General features: G+C 48.4%; 1 protein-coding gene across 1 annotated transcript in view; it reads left to right on the forward strand.

Annotated features, from left to right (window-relative positions):
• Positions 1 to 23,563, forward strand: part of NAV2 (neuron navigator 2) — a 637,654-nt gene that overhangs the window by 42,831 nt on the left and 571,260 nt on the right. The gene's annotated exons all lie outside the window — the stretch shown is intronic.

The following is a 23,563-nucleotide window of genomic DNA, read 5'->3' on the forward strand; positions in this document are numbered from 1 at the left end:
CCGGGGGGGTTGTCTGCTAATTTACTCAATAAAAGTGCTGGTAAGCTGCAAATTTGAGCCAAACTGACACCAATTAGATGTTTAACAAGGATATAAAAACATTGAGATCACTAAGCTGGGTCCTTCGTCCTCTCCGTGAATGAAGCGCGATCAGCTGAGGCTCCAGCAAGCTCACACGGGATACAGCAATGTGATGATAGCACAGGATAGCGGGTGTCACCAATGGCTGCTCCTTTCACAATGGGGGAATGATGACACTGAGGGGTCTATGTACTAAGCCTTGGAATGAGATAAAGTATCAACTAATCAGCTCCTAACTGTCATGTTACAGATGTTTGACAAATGACATTTAGGAGCTGATTGGATGCCACTTTATCTCTCTCCGAGGCTAAGTAAATAGACTAAGGGCCTTCTTCAGTAAGGATCGCTATTGTGTACGCAGCTGCAATTTCGTACGGAACGCAGCAGTGAAAATATGCTAATGCTTCCAAAGCACATCCGCCATAAAGACGCTCACCGCCGCCTTATCGTATACATCCAACCTCGCTCTCCTGTGTAATCATCGGCACCATGGACGCACATCCGCCATAAAAACGCCCACTACCGCCTTATTGTATCCATTGTATCCATCCAACCTAGCTCTTCTGTGTAATCATCGGCACCATGGACGCACATCCGCCATAAAGATGCCCACTGCCGCCTTATTGTAGCCATCCAACCTCTCTTCTGTGTAATCATCGGCACCATGGATGCCCACTGCCGCCTTCTCCTATCCATCCATCCTCGCTCTTCTGTGTAATCATTGGCACCATGGACGCACATCCGCCATAAAGACGCCCACTGCCGCCTTATCGTATCCATCCAACCTCGCTCTTCTGTGTAATCATTGGCACCATGGACGCACATCCGCCATAAAGACGCCCACTGCCGCCTTATCGTATCCATCCAACCTCGCTCTTCTGTGTAATCATCGGCACCATGGATGCACATCCGCCGTAAAGACTCCAACTGCCTCCATATCGTATCCATCCAACCTCTCTCTTCTGTGTAATCATCGGCACCATGGATGCACATCCGCCATAAAGACGCCCACTGCCGCCTTATCGTATCCATCCAACCTCGCTCTTCTGTGTAATCATTGGCACCATGGACGCACATCCGCCATAAAGACGCCCACTGCCGCCTTATCGTATCCATCCAACCTCGCTCTTCCGTGTAATCATCGGCACCATGGATGCACATCCGCCATAAAGACGCCAACTGCCGCCATATCGTATCCATCCAACCTCTCTCTTCTGTGTAATCATCGGCACCATGGATGCACATCCGCCATAAAGACGCCCACTTCCGCCTTATTGTATCAATCCAACCTCGCTCTTCTGCGTAATCATCGGCACCATGGACGCCCTCTACCGCCTTCTCATATCCATCCAACCTCGCTCTTCTGTGTAATCATCGGCACCATGGACGCACATCCGCCATAAAGACGCCCACTGCCGCCTTATCGTATCCATCGTATCCATTCCAGCTTCGCTCTTCTGTGTAATCATCGGCACCATGGACGCACACGGGCCCGTCCCGCATCATTTACACTAGGTCTTACCAGCCGCTGATATTGGAAGTCCCGTTGCACGCAGTGTGCTCTGGGCTCTCAGGCTGCGTATGCAATTGCTATGGCTAATTCATTCACACCCAAGCAACGGCGTTCAAACGGACAGACACGCCTGCGTTTTTCCGACCACTCCCCTGTCACCGCCCCCAAACGCTCACAGAACGTCACGCGTGCGCAGTGTGGCTTATACGCATAAGCAATATCTAACAAACACCCGATCTGTGTAGGTAGTTGCCTTTGCGATCGCTGCTGAATCGGGCCCTAAGCCTACAGAGTCGCGGAGCTCGCAGAGGAACTTGGCGCCTTGCAGGTAGAATGTATAGATAAGGATGGTGGTGTGCGCATCGGATACCGTCATAGTAATCCTATAGCTGAGGGGTGTCCATGTTCCCCGCTGACATTCTGTACACAAAGCTAGGCAAATGCTACAAACTACGAATCGTAAATATTGGGCGCGGCGGCTCTATTCACTCCAGGAGCGTCTGACCAAGCGGTGTCTATCTTTTATCTAATTATCCTACATGGACACTATGGGGGTTATTCAGAGTCGGACGCAAGCGCTCGAAACCGACTCGATGTTGCCCCACTGGGCATGCACACGACGGAGCCGGCTCCGTCATGCGCATGCGCGAGACCCGGCTAGCGACGGACGCAACGTCGCTAGGGGTCTCGCAGCAGCCGGGGTGAACTGTCAAAGGCGAGTGACAGCTTGCCCCGTTTGGGAGGCGGGCAGGGGGCGTGCCTGCCCAAACGGAGGCCCCGCCGGAACGCTTGCTGTTTGGGGGCGGCCCCACTGACATCATTGCTGATGTCAGTGGGGAGCTTCCTGCTCGATCAGAGCAGGAAGCTCCCTGGGGCTTACGAGTGCCCAGACGCAACCTTAGGGTCTGGTCGTAAGCCACGATGGTCTTGACCATCGCGACCATCACCCATGTCGGTCGCTAGAGCTGTGGGTGCTAACCCACAGCTTAGCGCTCGACAAGGAGGCGGTTGTTCAGGATGCAAGCGGCCTCCCTGATTCAGGGCGACCGCTTGCAACTAACGACCGCCTCTGAATGAGGTCCTATATGCTATCTCTGAGAGACTAAACTTCACTCTGTATCATCTAATCCAGTGGTTCTCACACTCTCTGGGTCTCATTCAGACTCGGTCGCAAGCACCGATGCTCTCGCAACCGGGTCGATGGTCCCCACAGAGCATGCCCACGACGGAGCCGGCTCTGTCATGCGCATGTGCGAGACACGGCTAGCGACGGGCGCTCCGTTGCAAGGGGTCTCGTAGCAGATGGGGCGAGCTGTCGATGTTGAGTGACAGCTCACCCTGTTTGTTCGTGCCCGGCCAAATGGAGGCGCTCCAGTCAGAACGCTTGCTGTTTGGGGGTGGCCCCACTGACATCATTGATGATGTCAGTGGGGAACTTCCTGCTCAAACAGAGCAGGAAGTTCCCTGGGACTTGCGAGAGCTCAGACCCAACCTTAGGGTCTGGTCGTAAGCCCCCGATGGTCGCGTAACCCACAGCTTAGCTTGCAATCTGGAGGCAGCACTTCAAAACAAGAAGTGCCCGCTCTCATTCAGAGTGAGCGATCGCTTCTTGCGATTGACTCTGAATGAGGGCCTCTATCCTCAGGACCCCACACAGGTCACATTCTCCAGGTCACCCAGCAGGAGCACAGGTGTATTCATTACTCACTGACACATTTCCCAGGTCACCCAGCAGGAGCACAGGTGTACACATTACTCACTGACACATTTCCTAGGTCATCCAGCAGGTGCACAGGTGTACTCATTACTCACTGACACCTTTCCCAGGTCATCCAGCAGGTGCACAGGTGTATTCATTACTCACTGACACATTTCCCAGGTCACCCAGCAGGGGCACAGGTGTAATCATTACTCACTGACACATTCCCAGGTCACCCAGCAGGGGCACAGGTGTAATCATTACTCATTGACACATTCCCAGGTCACCCAGCAGGAGCACAGGTGTATTGATTACTCACTGACACATTTCCCAGGTCACCCAGCAGGAGCACAGGGGTATTCATCACTCACTGACACATTTCCCAGGTCACCCAGCAGGAGCACAGGGGTATTCATCACTCACTGACACATTTCCCAGGTCATCCAGCAGGAGCACAGGCGTATGCATCACTCACTGACACATTTCCCAGGTCACCCAGCAGGTGCACAGGTATACTCATTACTCACTGACACATTTCCCAGGTCACCCAGCAGGGCACAGGTGTAATCATTACTCACTGACATATTCCCAGGTCACCCAGCAGGGGCACAGGTGTAATCATTACTCATTGACACATTCCCAGGTCACCCAGCAGGAGCACAGGTGTATTGATTACTCACTGACACATTTCCCAGGTCACCCAGCAGGTGCACAGGTGTACTCATTACTCACTGACACATTTCCCAGGTCACCCAACAGGTGCACAGGTGTACTCATTACTCACTGACACATTTCTCAGGTTACCCAGCAGGGGCACAGGTGTAATCATTACTCACTGACACATTTCTCAGGTCACCCAGCAGATGCACATCTGTACTCATTACTCACTGACAGATTTCTCAGGTCACCCAGCAGGAGCACAGGTGTATTCATTACTCGCTGACACATTTCCCAGGTTACCCAGAAGGGGCACAGGTGTATTCATTACTCACTGACACATTTCCCAGGTTACCCAGCAGGGGCACAGGTGTATTCATTACTCGCTGACACATTTCCCAGGTCACCCAGCAGGGGCACAGGTGTACTCATTACTCACTGACACATTTCCCAGGTTACCCAGCAGGGGCACAGGTGTACTCATTACTCACTGACACATTTCTCAGGTCACCCAGCAGATGCACATGTGTACTCATTACTCACTGACACATTTCTCAGGTCACCCAGCAGGGGCACAGGTGTACTCATTACTCACTGACACATTTCCCAGGTCACCCAGCAGGGGCACAGGTGTATTCATTACTCACTGACAGATTTCTCAGGTCACCCAGCAGGTGTACTCATTACTTACTGACACATTTCTCAGGTCACCCAGCAGGAGCACAGGTGTATTCATCACTCACTGACACATTTCCCAGGTCACCCAGCAGGTGCACAGGTGTATTGATTACTCACTGACACATTTCCCAGGTCACCCAGCAGGAGCACAGGTGTATTCATTACTCACTGACACATTTCCCAGGTTACCCAGCAGGGGCACAGGTGTATTCATTACTCACTGACACATTTTAAAACATGGGTGGGTAACCTTTTTTCTGCCAAGGGCCATTTTGATATATATAACATTATCCGTGGGCCCGGTGCAGGCCACGTCCCTCCGTGTGATGTCACATGGGGCAGGGCCACAATAGCCGGTAATTACAGCAATGCCTGGAGGAGCTGTAAGGGCAGCGGTGTGACCGTCTGAAGTGTCCTAAGGATGCTGCAGGCGGCACTGCTGCAAGATTCTAGCTGCAGGGGTCATTCTAGGCACCGTGACAGCCAGATGAGGCTAGCAGGAAAAAGAGGCCCAGACCAAATGATCCCTCGGGCCTTTATACGGCCCCAGGACCTGAGGTTCCCCATCCCTGTTTTAAAAGATCCGCAGGTAGAGCTAATATTTCACTTGTGATTCTGTGAGGAGACCTGGAAAACATGCACTGTTTGTGGTCCTGAGGACTGAGTTTGAGAACCTGTGATCTAACCAAACCCCCCAGGGAAATCTGAACTATAAGTGGCCCCAGGTGCTATGGAGTTTTCATTTGCAGAAGAGTAATTACGTCTCCTAAATTCACTGTGGTCCGGCCAGTCTCCTGTGGGAGCACTGCTGGACATTATGTTCTCCCTTATGTATGTTTAGCATTATACTTGTATTAGGCAAGTATATGTGATTTTATACAGTCTAGTGTTTCTTACACTTGGTCCTCATGGAACCCTAACAGTGCGTGTTTTCAAGGTATCCCCATGAATGAGATCTGTGTCTCTCATCCCCGTGCATTACTTGTTCCCATGCACGGTTACAGGACTTTTTTCGGGCTGCACCCACCCTGTGGAATGCCCTCCCATGCACAATAAGACTTTCCACTAGTTTCCAAACATTCAAGCGTTCTCTGAAAACTCACCTCTTCAGACAGCTTATCAGATTCCAGGAGCGCCCACCTAACCTTTTAAAGCTCATTATCTAACTCTCTTCTTATAATAATCACCTATTACATCTTCTTTCTTCAATGTAACATCCTCCTAACCCTAGGCCAACTTTCCAGTGTGATTGGATTATACAGCCCACCAAGAACATCTGCAATCGGGCTGGACCAATTTGCAATATGTACCTATGCACCTCTCCTTGTGTATCAACACCGATCTCCCTATAGATTGTAAGCTTGTGAGCAGGGCCCTCTTACCCTTATGTTTGTCTTTTACAACCCACTATAATGTTAATGTTGATTCAAATTGTACAGCGCAACAGAATTTGTGGCGCTATATATGAAACTGTTAATAAATAAATAATAGATAAATAATTAGTCCCCCCTGTAGCTCTATTGTGTTAGTCAATTAACACAGCTATGTCCCAGCTAGATGATCTGGAAAACATGTACTGCTGAAGACGGGATAATGTAATGCGATTTTTTTTGCCGCTGCTTGTTCCACAATGAACGTGCGCATTGAAGGATTAGTTATGACGGTCGCAGGGGAAATTTTATTGTGTGTCAAATGATTGATAGGTAGTCAGCATTTGGGGGGTGGTTAGAAAAACGCATGCGTATCGGGGCTGTCTTCTGGGGGTGCACTAATGAGCTTCTGTGGATTCGTTCGCAGCTGGAGAGGCCCTGGGATCCTAAGCCGGGTATCCACTTGCCGATATAAATGGACGATTGAACGACATCTTTATCGTGCAGTGGATATGCCGGCAACGACCAGCGATGTGCGCTCCCACTGGTTGTTGTCGGCATCGCCCGGACATGGCGGTCAACCAGAGGATATCGTCAGGTTGAGCATGTTCGGGGATGAGGGAGGGAGCCTGCACTGACTGGCATATCTTTCTGTGTGGGCACTGCATAGTATAATGAACAACGCCTTTAGAGCCGCTCTGAGACGGCATAGCCTTGCTCAGAAGTTGCATGTGTGACTGGTGATTACGCTTTTATGGTGGATGTGAGACGCCGGAGGCGGGTGAATCGGTGCACAAGGCATCGGCTAAGTCATTAGCATATTTTTCCAAGTCTGCTGCGTACGGAATAACCGTCGCAAAGGGATTTGTCTGATGGTTTTCTCACATGTTCATTTATTTGGATGGTAACTCAGGAGAACACTCGTGTCGGCGAATGTAAAGTGATCAGATAAGTTACTTCGTTATCCCCTCAGGAGTGCAGAGGTCACAGTGACATAGTTAATCTCCTGCAAATATAATACACCAGTAAATGATTTATTTACTGACTCATTGTATTATGCAACTGTGTGTATAAGACGATTAGATCATTGCTTCTGCACTGTGCACACGGATTCTTGTTTTTTTTTTTGTTTTGTTTCCACCGATAACTTACACTACATGTTCTCAAACTTGATCCTCAGGACCCCAAACAGTGCATGTTTTCCAGGTCTCCTCACATAATCACAAGTGAAATAATTAACTCCACCTGTGGATCTTTTAAAATGTGTCAGTGAGTAATGACTAGCGTTCCTGCTAGGCTGTTTTAGCGGGGCGCGGCGCCCTGCCCTCCTTCTGGAGGGCAAAAAGGCTCCCTGCCCTCACAGCCTGCGGCTGCCGTCTTCACCCACGGGTCGCAGTGTCCAGCGGGTGGGGAAATGTGCGCCCAGCATCTATTCTCCCTGTCAGCAGCGCTTGGGGGCTGCCGGGCATGCCCCCAAGAGGACGAAAAGGGTGACTCGTCTTATAGACACGCCCCCTTTTTGTTTGCGGCAGTGCCTTCTCTAGCTCTGGCGCCCTGCCTGTCGCCGGAGCTAGAGTGCACACTAAATGACTACACTTGTGCTCCTGCTGTGTAACCTGGGAAATGTGTCAGTGAGTAATGACTACACCTGTGCACCTGCTGGGTGACCTGGGAAATGTGTCAGTGAGTGATGAATACATCTGTGCACCTGCTGGGTGACCTGGGAAATGTGTCAGTGAGTGATGAATACACCTGTGCTCCTGCTGTGTAACCTGGGAAATGTGTCAGTGAGTAATGACTACATCTGTGCATCTGCTGGGTGACCTGGGAAATGTGTCAGTGAGTGATGAATACACCTGTGCACCTGCTGGGTGACCTGGAAAATGTGTCAGTGAGTAATGATTACACCTGTGCACCTGCTGGGTGACCTGGGAAATGTGTCAGTGAGTGATGAATACACCTGTGCACCTGCTGGGTGACCTGGAAAATGTGTCAGTGAGTAATGATTACACCTGTGCTCCTGCTGGGTGACCTGGGAAATGTGTCAGTGAGTGATGAATACACCTGTGCACCTGCTGGGTGACCTGGAGAATGTGTCAGTGAGTAATGATTACACCTGTGCTCCTGCTGGGTGACCTGGGAAATGTGTCAGTGAGTAATGAATTCACCTGTACACCTGCTGGGTGATCTGGAAAACGTCACCTGTGTGGGGTCCTGAGGACCGAGTGTGAGAACTGCTGACTTCACGCTTCAGACCACACCAGCTTTTTCCTGTGCGTCCCACCGTTTTCTTTTACTCCTTTTTATGTCCTCTGGTTTATGGGGATATTGAATGTTTTATGTTCCTGGATGCTGGTATAATATGCAGATACAAAGTATCCGCATGAAATCCTGCTTAATAAAAGAGCACCTATCCGGCGTGGGCCATTGGCAATAACCGGTGCCTGACATTAGTGCGCTCATCCCCAGCCTGCAGGTTCCCTGACGCTGAGAACAATGAGCGGCTGACACGCACGTTCCCACCCTCCATCATCTTCTGTCCATGTATAATACAGCTGGGAGCCCATTGTCTCCAGTAATAGGACTGATATCAGGTCTAGCTCTGGGTATGTGACAATGCAGGCTCCTCGCTAACTACAAGCCGTTTACTGTACTCATTAGTCACACGAATCTCGTGCCATTCAATGCTTAATTAACTTTCCTCTAATAGGCGCTAAGCACATTCATTTTTATCATAGCGACTTGTAAATTCTTTTATCTGCCATTCATGTAAATGCCAGCAGCATGATCTTTCTACAAGAGCGTGGAGAACGGCATTCGCTGAATGAGATCCTGCAAAAATATCACACCAGGAACAGACGCCCTCGCTTCTGGGCTCTGCCGTGCGTTGGAATATTTAGGTTTCCTCTTTATTTTAGGAATATATTATGTGTGTGTGTGTGTGTATAATATATATGTATAAATGTGTATGTGTGTATGTATATTCATTTATGTTGGAAATTATTGCAATTAATTAACAGGTTTTAACTGGAGAATGCAGATAATGGGGTCCGCAATGTTCCGAACAGCGAGGGTTCAGAGGTGGGACGTACAGTCTTTTGCCTGAGGATACTATATACATACAACGTCGTTTGCCATTATATTCATCTTATCCACAAGCTGCACAATGAAGCTCTAGATGGAGCCTTTTTTATTTATGTATATAGAATATATATATTTATTTCTATTTATAATATTAAAACAAGAGCTAAACGCTTCCATCCAGCAGCGGCTCCTAGGCCAGTGTATGTTGCATTTATTAATGCTGGAGTTAGAAATTACACTGCGCTTGTATTCGTTAAAAAACAAAAGCGATTGGAGAGGCCGCGGAACATTATTCCGATATCCCAGCAATATTGGCTCTGAGCTTTAAGAGTTAATTAACACATTGTGTATAATCTACTATATCCTGTTTTTTTTTTTTTGTTTTAGCACCTTGATAAACTTTATGGCGCTGAGTAAAGCCCTTTCTACGCAGGCTCCCCCACACAAGGACACGGCAGAGATTAGGCCGGAGGGAGAAGAGCGGTAATACTATTAGTACAATTATGAAGTGAGAAACAGAAAACCTCCTCGCTGGTAAATGTGCGCTTTACCCTTGTATGCATATATATACCCCTCAGTCAGGATTGTACAGTCCCTATCACCCTGTCAGGGGAGTCCGTCATATTACAGGTGTCAGCCTTTAGCCCTACACATTTTGGGTTAGATTGTCTGCTCTGTATTACTGTAGGACGCAAGGTTACAGGTGTAGCAGCTCCCCGACGTCACACACACACGGGAGACGTGATAACACTACATTCATCTAACACAAGGGGAATGGTGTGACAGACCTGCCCTGCATTGCTCTCCGCTTCCTCTCCGTGGCACACGCATTCACAAACGCAGATACCGGCGTTGGGGCTGGCATAATGCAGATGCCACAGCTGGAAAGGCCGCTCTCGGCTCCTGACACCTCTCGCCCTGTTTGGCAGTAGGCAGTGCCCAGATGTGAGGAAATCCATTCGGGGCTACAGACTTCTCTGCTAGATGTACGAACGCTGCTGGCAACATGAATATAAAGTGTCTGGTGAGGAGCGGATCTGCTCCCGGCCAGTGACATAGATCAGTAAAGCGCCGTCTGCCGATGATCTGATTGGGTCTAGCTCTTTATGCTCGTGCACCATATACGAGACCATTATACGATTCACCATGAATGCATAGGGCGCGCCGGAAACGTGCGTCACACATACAGATGTGTATGTATTACGCCCAACAATATTGTGTATCTCTGCGGCTTCATTGTTATAAGTGAGTGCTTAAGCTGCATTACCCTATTTGTACACAACGTAATGCAACATCTCCGCTGACACTGGGCTAGAATGTGGCGCTCTTACATACGCAAAGCTCAGTGAGGGTCGACGCAACTGCGAGCTGTGCAGCGTTGGAGGGAAGCGTTAATATCAGGCGTATCATTTGTACCAAGGATAGGCCGCTGCAGTATTGCGCACTGATAATGAGTAGCAGCATGCGGACCACAAAGACGTGTACAACTCTGCCCGAGGGCGAAGAGACGCAGAGAGCGGGAGCACATATGGGCGATTTGTGTCCAAGGCTGCCGCGGTCCCTATGGGGGGGGGGATTCTGTAGTGGCCTCGTGCTTTGTTTATCCGCAGGAAATCATCGTTTCGGGACGGATTATTCCCCTGTTCACAGTTGTAAATGAATAAGGGTTGGATTTTATATTCAGCCTAATTGTTATGTAAGTACATAGCAAATGCATGCATGAATGCATGCATGAATGCATGCATGCATGCAGTATAAAATGCAGTATAACATGCAGTATAACATGCAGTATAACATGTAGTATAACATGCAGTATAACATGCAGTATAATATGCAGTATAACATGCAGTATAACATGCAGTATAACATGCAGTATAACATGCAGTATAACATGCAGTATAACATGCAGTATAATATGCAGTATAACATGTAGTATAACATGCAGTATAACATGCAGTATAACATGTAGTATAACATGCAGTATAACATGCAGTATAACATGCAGTATAACATGTAGTATAACATGCAGTATAACATGCAGTATAACATGCAGTATAATATGCAGTATAACATGCAGTATAACATGCAGTATAACATGCAGTATAACATGCAGTATAATATGCAGTATAACATGTAGTATAACATGCAGTATAACATGCAGTATAACATGCAGTATAACATGCAGTATAACATGCAGTATAACATGCAGTATAACATGCAGTATAATATGCAGTATAACATGTAGTATAACATGCAGTATAACATGCAGTATAACATGTAGTATAACATGCAGTATAACATGCAGTATAACATGCAGTATAAGTGTTGGGTGCATAGGATTTGTGTGTGTGTGAGGAGCAGAACAGGTCATCTTTAGTTTTAGTACATTTGGAGATATATATATATATATATATATATATATATATATATATATATAATTACTATACAATACAGTATGTTGCTCTGGGAAATATTATCTCTGGGATTTTCCTGGTCAGGGTGGGTGACACCTTGGTGAGACCCTGAAACTGATCCCCTGCATTCAGTAAGACCAGGCCGCGGCCAGCAGCGTTTCATCGAAACACTAAAAACAAGCAAAAACTAGTTTCCTCCATCAGTGCAGAGGTTCCTTGTGTGAGAGTCTCGGCTTTCAGGCTTATTTTATTATGTTTATTTTTTCTTTGTGGAAGATATAGGAGACTATGCAAATGTGATATATTGTTTTTAGAGGTCAAAGGAGTTTCTTTCTGAAATTTGCCATTGCCTTCTGTAGTGTTCTGCAGATAGGCTCCGCACATACACTGTCAGTACTAGTGCTCTGCAGATAGGCTCCTCACATACACTGTCAGTACTAGCGCTCTGCAGATAGGCTCCGCACATACACTGTCAGTACTAGTGCTCTGCAGATAGGCTCCGCACATACACTGTCAGTACTAGTGCTCTGCAGATAGGCTCCTCACATACACTGTCAGTATTAGTGCTCTGCAGATAGGCTCCTCACATACACTGTCAGTACTGGTGTTCTGCAGATAGGCTCCGCACATACACTGTCAGTACTAGTGCTCTGCAGATAGGCTCCGCACATACACTGTCAGTACTAGTGCTATGCAGATAGGCTCCTCACATACACTGTCAGTGCTCTGCAGATAGGCTCCTCACATACACTGTCAGTACTGGTGCTCTGCAGATAGGCTCCTCACATACACTGTCAGTACTGGTGCTCTGCAGATAGGCTCCTCACATACACTGTCAGTACTAGCGCTCTGCAGATAGGCTCCTCACATACACTGTCAGTACTAGTGCTCTGCAGATAGGCTCCTCACATACACTGTCAGTACTAGTGCTCTGCAGATAGGTTCCTCACATACACTGTCAGTACTAGCGCTCTGCAGATAGGCTCCTCACATACACTGTCAGTGCTCTGCAGATAGGCTCCTCACATACACTGTCAGTACTGGTGCTCTGCAGATAGGCTCCTCACATACACTGTCAGTACTGGTGCTCTGCAGATAGGCTCCTCACATACACTGTCAGTACTAGCGCTCTGCAGATAGGCTCCTCACATACACTGTCAGTACTGGTGCTCTGCAGATAGGCTCCTCACATACACTGTCAGTGCTAGCGCTCTGCAGATAGGCTCCTCACATACACTGTCAGTACTAGCGCTCTGCAGATAGGCTCCTCACATACACTGTCAGTACTAGCGCTCTGCAGATAGGCTCCTCACATACACTGTCAGTACTGGTGCTCTGCAGATAGGCTCCTCACATACACTGTCAGTGCTCTGCAGATAGGCTCCTCACATACACTGTCAGTACTAGCGCTCTGCAGATAGGCTCTGCACATACACTGTCAGTACTAGCGCTCTGCAGATAGGCTCCTCACATACACTGTCAGTACTAGCGCTCTGCAGATAGGCTCCTCACATACACTGTCAGTACTGGTGCTCTGCAGATAGGCTCCTCACATACACTGTCAGTGCTAGTGCTCTGCAGATAGGCTCCTCACATACACTGTCAGTACTAGCGCTCTGCAGATAGGCTCCTCACATACACTGTCAGTACTAGCGCTCTGCAGATAGGCTCTGCACATACACTGTCAGTACTAGCGCTCTGCAGATAGGCTCCTCACATACACTGTCAGTACTAGCGCTCTGCAGATAGGCTCCTCACATACACTGTCAGTACTGGTGCTCTGCAGATAGGCTCCTCACATACACTGTCAGTGCTAGTGCTCTGCAGATAGGCTCCTCACATACACTGTCAGTACTAGCGCTCTGCAGATAGGCTCCTCACATACACTGTCAGTACTAGCGCTCTGCAGATAGGCACCGCACATACACTGTCAGTACTAGTGCTCTGCAGATAGGCTCCTCACATACACTGTCAGTACTAGCGCTCTGCAGATAGGCTCCTCACATACACTGTCAGTACTAGTGCTCTGCAGATAGGCTCCTCACATACACTGTCAGTACTAGTGCTCTGCAGATAGGCACCGCACATACACTGTCAGTACTAGTGCTCTGCAGATAGGCTCCTCACATACACTGTCAGTGCTAGCGCTCTGCAGATAGGCTCCTCACATACACTGTCAGTGCTAGTGCTCTGCAGATCAGGGACGTGCAGGCAGGGTAAGCAGAGCCTCCCCTGTCATACTCCTGAGATCTGATATAAAAATGATTAGAATAATACAAATTAGATATTTATTACTTAAGCTGGGCATACACGGCCAGATAAAATGCCAGCATTAGGAACATCATTGTTTATTGTAATGATTTATATAGTAACACTCACCAGCTTTGTGGATCTCCCTGGGACTGCAGTGATACAGCTCAGCCTGCTGCAATGAACCCTGCAGATTAGTGCTTCCCACTCTCATTTCTCAAGGCACTCGTACAGGCCAGGTTTCAAGGATCTCCATGCTTGAGCACAGGTGACCTAAATAGTATCTCAGTCATTTGGATTTAATTATCTGCACTCAACCATAGGTATCCTTAAAAATATGCTAGTGAGCCTGAGAAGAACTACCCCCCTGTCTGTCCCGGTATCACCACTCGCCTGCCCCATTGCTAGTCCACCCCATTACTGCGCGGTAAGACCTGGTATCGAACTTGGGTAAGCAGAGGCGTAAGGGACGTCAGGCAGTCCCAATAATTTGCAGCTTGATTTAAGAATAATAAAATGTAGTAACTTAGTCTGCAATTTCCATGTACTATAGATTATACTGCATTTATATGTACAAATGCTGCTTCCAGGGCACATGAGCGATGGGCTGTAAGGAGCACATTGTGGTGGGATTAGGAGTGTGGGCAGGTGCCCCCCAGCAGGACACAGGGAGCAGATGGCAGCGGTCTGGAGATGGGCCCATCAGATAGATTACTGCCGATGCCTCAGTGACGCCCAGTCGCGCTGACCACTGTGTGACTCTGTAAGGCTGGCATCACTCTCTACTTCTTTTTCATTTTAGCACTAATTGTGTCCAAATCTTAATCACAGCTGATCGTCATTGTGTAGATGGTTACATAGTGCGTTACATTCCGCTAGTGAAATAAAGACCGATCTCCCCATATGTATAATCCTCTCCTCCGTGTCCTGTTTCCTGCTGTAAGAGTTCTGGATCCCCGGTAAATGAGCCATGTCCGAGAACCATTGCCTGGAGATTTCCCCATATGTATAATCCTCTCCTCCGTGTCCTGTTTCCTGCTGTAAGAGTTCTGGATCCCCGGTAAATGAGCCATGTCCGAGAACCATTGCCTGGAGATTTCCCCATATGTATAATCCTCTCCTCCGTGTCCTGTTTCCTGCTGTAAGAGTCCTGGATCCCCGGTAAATGAGCCATGTCCGAGAACCATTGCCTGGAGATTTCCGCAGCATTTATTATTTTATTGTGAAATGTATTTCTGAGCATGCAGCAGGGTTACAGTGTCTGTAATAAGCGTATTAATGTGTTTTTATGGCTGCGCTACCACCTACTGAAACAGACATGTTTTCGGGACGTGCTCGCCGGAGGCCTGCCGCCATAGTAAAGTGCTGAGCGGCACTGGTTTGTTGGCTCTGCGTTAGAGAACCAGCAGAGCCTCGGGTAAATAACGGCTGCATTGAGCATCAGTAAATAACTACAGTATCTGCTAGCGCATCTTTAGGGGCTTATTTAAACTATGGTCCCGAAAAGACATTGCAGCATAAGAAAAGCTCTTTGTGGCTATGTTACATGTACTGTATTGCAGAGCGATTCTGCGCTCCCTGGCCATATTGGCCCAGTAGCACTCAGCAGAGACTTGCCACGTAGCCAGCTGGTCAGGGCCCCTCCTGGATGTATGTGACCCGGCATTACTGGGCCGCACACACACGGAGCCCGGTGTCAGGCTTCCAGGTATAGAAGTGCAGATGTAACATGTTAAATAGAAAAAACTAATAATTTTATATAGTTTTAAGAATACAAAAGGCTTTATGGGCTACAACCTATTTCCTTGGTGCTGTGTCTATTGCCATGTTATGGTGATAGCATAGCAGCATTGGTACCGCTTGGTAAATATGTGGGCTGTGCATGAGGGTAGAAGTGTCGTGTCTGCCCCCATATCTATTCCATCCCCCAGAAGGCAAGCCCGGATTATTGTGACTGCTTCACTGTGATATTGTGTCTGCTTCACTGTGATTATTGTGACTGCTTCACTGTGATTATTGTGACTGCTTCACTGTGATATTGTGTCTGCTTCACTGTGATTATTGTGACTGCTTCACTGTGATATTGTGTCTGCTTCACTGTGATTATTGTGACTGCTTCACTGTGATTATTGTGACTGCTTCACTGTGATATTGTGTCTGCTTCACTGTGATTATTGTGACTGCTTCACTGTGATTATTGTGACTGCTTCACTGATTATTGTGACTGCTTCACTGTGATTATTGTGACTGCTTCACTGATTATTGTGACTGCTTCACTGTGATTATTGTGACTGCTTCACTGTGATTATTGTGACTGCTTCACTGTGATTATTGTGACTGCTTCACTGTGATTATTGTGACGGCTTCACTGTGATTATTGTGACGGCTTCACTGTGATTATTGTGACTGCTTCACTGTGATTATTGTGACTGCTTCAAGTTTTACTACTGTCCACGGTTTCACTCTGCAGAAGTGTTTTTAACCATAGGTGCAGCGAGTAATCCGCTCCATAGTGTTTTTCTGCACATTGAATCTATGAATTTTTTTTAATATTCTTTTTAGTATTTTGTCATGTTTTATTTTGTCCTACATGTTGTCTATATGTAGTATAACGATATTAGGAACTATACTTGTGTATGCATGACTTGTCATTTTTATTAATAATTGTTTTCATTTACTTTCACCTTTTGTGCACTATATACAAATAAATATCTATACTTTTTCTGCGCTAGAGGTACTTTCCCCTCTGTTTTTTCATTCTTTCCTAGTCTCACTATACTACCAAACTCAGGGCCTGATTCAGACCCGCTCGCGAGCACTGTGCGCTCGCAAGCGGGTCGAAGGTGGCCCAGTGCGCATGACGGAGCCGGCTCCGTCGTGCGTATGCGCGAGACCCGGATAGCGTCGGGCAAACCGTTGCTCCGGGTCTCGTACCAAAGGGGGCGTACTGTCGATTTTGAGTGACAGCACGCCCCCTTTGGTGGGCGGGCCGGGGGAGTGGCTGCCCAAACAGGCGTTCCCATGGGAACGCCTACCGTCTGGGGCCGGCCCCACTGACATCACAAGTGATGTTAGTGGGAGTGCTATCGGCTCTGTTAGAGCCGAAAGCACTCTAGGGCTTGCGGCAACGAAACCCTACCACAAGGGTCTCGTGGCAAGCCCGATGGTCGCGATGGTCTTGACCATCGCGACCATCTTCCTGGCCGCTCGCTATAGCTGTGGGTGGTCACCCACAGCTATGTGAGCGGCCAGGAGGCCGCTCTAGAAAAACAGAAGGCCGGCCCTGATTCAGAGTGAGCGCTCTGTCAGAGCATCCGGCTCTGAATCAGGCCCTCAGTCTCGCTGGCTGTCGGGAGCTGTGGCACATTGTGGTAGAAGAAATACGTCCTATCCTTTCCTATGCACCTCCTCTGTAGCTAGCATTGGAGAACCGTGCGAGGGGAGGCATTGGAGAACCGTGCGGGGGGGAGGCATTGGAAAACCGTGCGGGGGGAGGCATTGGAGAAGCGTGTGGGGGCGAGGCATTGGAGAAGCGTGTGGGGGGGAGGCATTGGAGAACCGTGCATGGGGGGATGCATTGGAGAACCGTGCATGGGGGGATGCTTTGGAGAACCGTGCGGGGGGGGGATGCTTTGGAGAACCGTGCGGGGGGATGCTTTGGAGAACCGTGCGGGGGGAGGCATTGGAGAACCGTGCGAGGGGAGGCATTGGAGAACCGTGCGGGGGGGGGAGGCATTGGAGAACCGTGCGGGGGGGGAGGCATTGGAGAACCGTGCGGGGGGGGGATGCATTGGAGAACCGTGCGGGGGGGGATGCATTGGAGAACCGTGCGGGGGGGATGCATTGGAGAACTGTGCGGGGGGGGGATGCATTGGAGAACTGTGCGGGGGGGGGATGCATTGGAGAACTGTACGGAAGATGTTCAGAAGCGCAATCTGTCTTATGACCGTGAATAATTAAAATATGATTTGTGTTTTGTTAGTTCCTATTCCTACATTGAATTTATATAGTGTTTAATGTGTGTTATATGTGCTCTTCAATAGCGGGATGTGGGCAGCACTGTGCGCCGTGTTACCAACTTCCAATGAGGAACATGAAATAGGCGCTGGAACGGGAAGGACAGAAGGTGCATCATTTGTTACATGTTAATGACTCTCTATCTTAATTACATATCAGTAATGTGAGGAGATGTGTACACAGGCAGATCATTCCAGCTGTACTGGCAGGGAAACCATTACACGGGCGTCCCACCACAGTATGGCACACAGCAGGTCCCCTCCGTAACATCCAGCAGGGACATTTGGTGCATTCATATCTTAATTACCCAATTCTATGACCAGCAGTTTATGGAGACCATGAAAACCTGGACATGAAGAATAAGTCACCGCCCGGATTTCTGATGGCTCTGAATCTGTTCTCATGTACGTTACTGGCATTATTTGCTGTGTGCATATTATCAAGGCGACGATCACACTGTAATGAGGGCACGGTCCCTGTAATTGCTTAAAGCTGCGTCCCCTACAGTGGCCCCTCCTCCTACCCAGCGCCCGTGGGTTCCTCCATCCCATCCACAGCACCGGCCAGAAGCCAGCGTAGTGTATGTAGAATGATAGGTTTGGGATTGATCCATCCCCCAAACAGCCATTTTCAGATGATTGACATTAATTTCATGCTTCTGTATCACAACTGCCGGAGCCCCGGCCCCCCCCCCCCCCCCCCCAAAAAAAAAAAATATCCACAAGTACTGATCACTATTAACTATAAAATCATACAGTTTTCATTTTTTATAAAAATTTGCTCAAAATCAATACAAATATAGATTACTTAATAAATTCTACTCTTACTCTAAAAATAAATGAATATGGTGATATATGAAATTAAAATAACATTCTAACGTCTAATCGGGGACTAGGAAGTTGCAGTAGGTTCAGGGAGACTTAGGAGGTGGTTTCTGTGCCCTGTGATCCTATGGCTTCTCCAGTGGAACTAATGAGACATTTGCCTTATTTGTAAACCAGGGTCTGATTCAGCAAGGAACGCAGTTGCTTATATGCACGCAATCAGTCCATTGTTACGTACTGCGCACGCATCAGGACAGCGATCGCAGAGGATACGCAGACCCAATGCAGAGTGATCGACAGGAAGTGCTGTTTGTGGGTGGCGACGGGGGGGTGGTCGGTTGAACGCAGGCGTGCCAGTGCATTTCAACGGCGTTGCAGGGGCATGCATAAATTAGCCACTGCGATACCGTGCGCAACCTGAGGCCTCATAGCGTGCGCATAAGTAAGCAATTCCGGAGTAGGGTCTGACCTGCCTTATCTGTGCGTATGGGTCCGATGTTACCGATTGTTTCGCTGTGTTGAACAAGTATACGGATGTAAGGGGAAGTGGGCGTCCTTATGTCAGGCTGCGATCGCAATGTAAATGCACACATTTCCATATCACCGCTGATATTATCAACTGCGTTGCGTGCATATAAGCAGAATCGCGTTCCGTAGTGAATCAGGGCCCTGCTCAGTGTAATGGAAATGGTTACGGAGTCTCCCCACTCCTGGCAGCTGTTAGCCAGAGCTCCTCAGGAATGCATGATGGCTGTAACAATCCATAGAACATCGCTGGCTCTTGGCTTTGATGCGTTTCGCTGCTCTCGCACTGTTTCTTCAGAAGCCTCCTACGTCTTACCTGGGAATTCTCAGTAACCACTACCAGGAATGGTGAGATTCAGATAGCCTTTTGTTCCAGTGACGCCATAGTCACCAGCATTAGCTGGCAGCATTTGCGCTGTAGCATCGCCACGCTGACGATGCCTATTTGTATTTATCACAAATGTAGCCAGTGAAGTTAAAATGTTGTCCTCTGTTGACCCCACCGGCGCGCAGTTACTCATTACACGTGTGGCTGTAATGACTTTTTAACCACCACGTGTCAAACGCTATTGTGTGCAGCATGCCATGTTACTGCTGCTTAACGCAATGCCAGGGGGCAAAGGTCCTTAGTTTGGCACTACGATATTGGCAGATGTTGGGTCTAGATGTGGCTAATGAACCTTAAGTTGAAATTAATGACAATGGCCCTCATTCAGAGCCGTACGCTCTGAGCAGAGCGCACGCTCTGAATGAGGGCCGGGCTCCATTTTCATGGAGCGTCCTCCTGGACGCTCGTATAGCTGTGGGTCACCACCCACAGGCTATACGAGCGTGCATTGTGATGGTCGCGATGGTCGAGACCATCGCGACCATCGAATTTGCGAGCCGGAGCCTGCGGTTGAGGTTTTCAACCGCAAGCTCCGGAGTGATTTTGGCTCTATCAGAGCCAAAATCACTCCCACTGACATCACTAGTGATGTCAGTGGGCCGGCTTCTGACGGGAGGCGTTCCCTTAGGAACGCCCCCGTCAGGGAGGCACGCCCCCGGCACGCCCACCAAAGGGGGCGTGCTGTCAATCAACATTGACAGCACGCCCCCTTTGATCGGACACAACGAGCGAAGGACTTTCCTTCGCTCGTCGCGTCTGGCGCATGCGCACGACGGAGCTCCCTCCGTCGTGCGCATGCTCAGTCCATAACATCGACCCACTTGCGAGCGGACAGCCGCTCGCGAGTGGGTCTGAATCAGGCCCAATATCTTTAAAGTGTCTATACATGGTTTTTATACACTAATTTGTTTTAGAACAGGCCTGAACAACCCGTCCCTCTCCAGTTGTTGAACTGCAAGTCTCAGCATGCCGCCTTCCTGCCTCTAGCCAGTCTTGGTCCTCTGTTGTGGAACTAAAGCTGTATGCGTACTGGGGCACGCTGAGGATTCACAACAGCTGGAGAGAACAGTTGGAATACTTCTCGTATAGAACATTTACAACATTTAGGCAAACGCTTAGATTCCTAATTGAGCATGATGTTGCACTTTTCAGGTAGACTTGGTCACAAACAGATGGAGATCTCTAATTGCAGCCTTGTCAGATTGAAGATCGTTGGCTTCTGTTGTTCTTCTCCTGCTATGTGAGGTAATAAATACAGGCATTATCTCCAATTATGTCATAGCGTAGGTGTCGGGTGTCCATATAATAGATTTCGGCTTTCTGGCTGGTACCTCTGGGGACAGGAGCCGCTGTCCGCCAGGATTTGCCGCTGTTATCAGTTTTCCTGCCCTGCGAGCTAATTATATTAGATGAAATCTCCCAGGCTTATGGTGCAGGTTGTGGATCTCGCAGCCATATACCCGTTCCTATGCCGTATACTAGTCACGTTTGCTCCCTTAATGAAAAACATGTCTGATTAAACCTCGTTGCAAAAGAAAAAAGGTTCCAGAATCAAAACCTAGACACCAGCGATTGCGTTAGGAGGAACCTGTGCGTACAGCAAACAGTCTTACAGATGGCCGTATGCAGAATAATGTATGTAGTGTTCTTATATAATGAGTGCCCATATAATAACCCAGACTCCTGCCTTCCAACAACCAGTATATCTGTGATATTATATATTCAACACAATAGGTCAACATATTACACCCAGGCACATTACAACCAGCCTGTGCCCAGTACATAACACCCTACGCATAGCACTCGGCACAATACCCAGTCTGTGCCAGTGCACTGCTAATGCTGCCCTCATGGTCACACAGTGGGTTCATGCCGGCTGGAGCTGGTAACATCGCTGAAGCACAAAGAGCCTCAGTGGTTTTGCTATAGAATAGGTAAGCTGCACTTACAGCCGATGCCCTGGTTCCTAGGGAAATTCAAAATATAGATGTCTTTAGATACAGCTGCTGTGTGTAACTATGCTAATGTTTGGGGAGATGTCTTGTGTAAATAGACCCCTGCTACAAGCTTCTGTGATCCGCTCGGAACATCTGTGAAAACATCGTCCATCCGAGTAACTCTCAGGTTACGCAGGGTAGCCGGTGTTTTACCTCTGCCAGCGCCAGGAAATCTGCATCGGAAGACGCAGACCCTTGCCTTGACATGCCTACAAAATGGGAATGACACGCCTCCCTTTTGTAAAACGCTCACTCTTGCCACCCCCGTCCCGCCTTCGAACAGCTTGGGGGCACTGCAAGCGATCGTGTAGAAGGAGGTCTGCCCATGTGCTGTACTGAATAAGGCCCTCTGTTCCTAGGAGGGTATTGCAGACGTGCTCTATGTCTGTGTCCCCTCACTTCACATTTCTCAGTGGTGCAGCATCTCCACCTTGTCTGCGTATAGAACCATGCACATATAGACAACACTTTTTAAAAAACACCCATGGTACATTTATCAAAGGAAAATAAGGTCAATGGTAATTTGGTGGTAAATTGTAATGAACAAAAGACCATTTTAAATGCAATCCTAACTAAACAATGGTAATTGGTACAGTTGGTGCACTTAACGACGGTAACCCGGGTTACTAAGCCAGTCTCTAACTGTAGTAATGACCCTAGGTAACTCTCCCTTTTAAAATTGAAGACTTTTGTACCTCTCTGTGGGAGTAAAAGTGAGGTAAGAGTACTGGTGTCTGTACAGATCAGTCTCTATAGCTCTCTCATCTCACACTGTTACTGTAAAGAATCTGACCTGTCAGTCCTCGGATGACGAGAAATGGCCGGTGGCAGCAGACAACTTAGTTTTGATAGTAGTCACCCCATAAATGTGATCCATAGCTAGTCCTTCTAGTGCTGAGCTATTTAAAACATGGTTTGTATCCTTGTGGTATCTCTTAGTAAAGCTGTCATCAGCCTGGAGAGTATCAGAGGTTGTAGTCTTTCAGGAATGGTGTCACTGTTAGTATCAGACTGTGCAGGAATGGTGTCACTGTTAGTATCAGACTGTGCAGGAGCAGGAATGGTATCACTGTTAGTATCAGACTGTGCAGGAGCAGGAATGGTGTCACTGTTAGTATCAGACTGTGCAGGAGCAGGAATGGTGTCACTGTTAGTATCAGACTGTGCAGGAGCAGGAATGGTGTCACCGTTAGTATCAGACTGGGCAGGAGCAGGAATGGTATCACCGTTAGTATCAGACTGTGCAGGAGCAGGAATGGTGTCACTGTTAGTATCAGACTGTGCAGGAATGGTGTCACCGTTAGTATCAGACTGGGCAGGAGCAGGAATGGTGTCACTGTTAGTATCAGACTGGGCAGGAGCAGGAATGGTGTCACTGTTAGTATCAGACTGTGCAGGAGCAGGAATGGTGTCACTGTTAGTATCAGACTGGGCAGGAGCAGGAATGGTGTCACTGTTAGTATCAGACTGTGCAGGAGCAGGAATGGTGTCACCGGTAGTATCAGACTGTGCAGGAGCAGGAATGGTGTCACCGTTAGTATCAGACTGGGCAGGAGCAGGAATGGTGTCACTGTTAGTATCAGACTGTGCAGGAGCAGGAATGGTGTCACTGTTAGTATCAGACTGTGCAGGAGCAGGAATGGTGTCACTGTTAGTATCAGACTGGGCAGGAGCAGGAATGGTGTCACTGTTAGTATCAGACTGTGCAGGAGCAGGAATGGTGTCACCGGTAGTATCAGACTGTGCAGGAGCAGGAATGGTGTCACTGTTAGTATCAGACTGTGCAGGAGCAGGAATGGTGTCACTGTTAGTATCAGACTGTGCAGGAATGGTGTCACCGTTAGTATCAGACTGTGCAGGAGCAGGAATGGTGTCACCGTTAGTATCAGACTGTGCAGGAGCAGGAATGGTGTCACCGTTAGTATCAGACTGGGCAGGAGCAGGAATGGTGTCACCGTTAGTATCAGACTGTGCAGGAGCAGGAATGGTGTCACCGTTAGTATCAGACTGGGCAGGAGCAGGAATGGTGTCACTGTTAGTATCAGACTGTGCAGGAGCAGGAATGG

This window comes from Taudactylus pleione, unplaced genomic scaffold (assembly GCF_031769625.1).
Source record: "Taudactylus pleione unplaced genomic scaffold, aTauple2 ptg000875l, whole genome shotgun sequence".
Lineage (NCBI taxonomy): Eukaryota > Metazoa > Chordata > Amphibia > Anura > Myobatrachidae > Taudactylus > Taudactylus pleione.